Source organism: Galeopterus variegatus, unplaced genomic scaffold (genome assembly GCF_000696425.1).
Source record: "Galeopterus variegatus unplaced genomic scaffold, G_variegatus-3.0.2 Scaffold16815, whole genome shotgun sequence".
Classification (NCBI taxonomy): domain Eukaryota; kingdom Metazoa; phylum Chordata; class Mammalia; order Dermoptera; family Cynocephalidae; genus Galeopterus; species Galeopterus variegatus.
In genome coordinates, this window is record NW_007742926.1 from 23,406 (window position 1) to 24,663 (window position 1,258).

Genomic DNA, 1,258 nt, shown 5'->3' on the forward strand with positions numbered 1-1,258 from the left:
TGAAAAGCCACTAAAAGTTTTTGAGCAGGAAAGTAATAGAGACCATATGTAGCATATGTACTTATAAGTACATAATGACTTTTGTCAATCAAGACAATTTAAAATTTTTATTAAAAAATTACTGTTTTATGTAAATAGCCAAAGATTGACTAAAGTTTGAAAAAACTGAGAGATCTAGTTAGTATTTTTTAATTGAAACATAGTATTTTTGTTTTTTAAACATTGAAAAAGTTATAAAGTTAATTACCCTTTAAAAAAAACCAGCTTTATTGAGATATAATTCATATAGTGTACAATTCACCCATTTAAGGTGTATAATTCAGTTGTTTTTAGTATATCACAAAGTTGTGCAGTCATTACCATAATCAGCCATAAGCAATTTTAGAAAATGTTTGTCACCCCGAAAAGAAAGAAGTCACTCCCCATTTTCCCCCAGTTTCCCAGCCCTAGGCAACCAACAGTCTACTTTCTATCCGTATGGATTTGCCTATTCTAAGATTCTTTCACTTAGCATAAAGTTTTCAAGTTTCATCTATATTGTAGCATATACCAGTACTTCATTTGCTAAATAATATTCCATCGTATGGATATATCTTCTTTTTTATCAGTTTATCTAGGGTTGTTTCCATGTTTTGGCTATGATGAATATTGCTGCTATAAACATTCATGCACACATTTTTGTGTGACCATTATGTGTTTATTTTTCTTGGGTATATTCCTAGGAATTAATTGCTGGGTAGTGTGGTAACTCTATGTTTAACCTTTTGAAGAACTGCCAGATTGTTTTCCAAAGTGGCCGCACCATTTCATATTAACACTAGCTATGTATGAGGGTTCCAATTTCTCTCCATCCTCACCAANTTTGCCTAAGATTAGGTTCAGAATTTGTGGTTCTCACTGACTGGAGTCAGCCTTGGCTAACTGCTAGTGGATGGTGTATTAGTCTGTTTCTGTTGCTTTTAACAGAAATACCTGAAACTGGGTAATTTATAAAGAAAATGTATTTCTTTCATTTTCGGAGTCTGGAAAGTCCACAGTCCAGAGGGCACATGTGGTGGGAGCCTTGTTGGTGGATGGTGACTCTTCATAGCAATGCAGGGTGTCATGTGGTGAAAATGGCAGGAGAAAGAGAGAACTTCTCACTTGCTGTCCTTTTAAAGTCATAAGAACCACACCATTACTCCAGTACTAGGGCATAGTCCTCACCTCTTAAAAGCCTTGCCTTTCAATTACCATAATAGGATTTCCCACCCTTTAA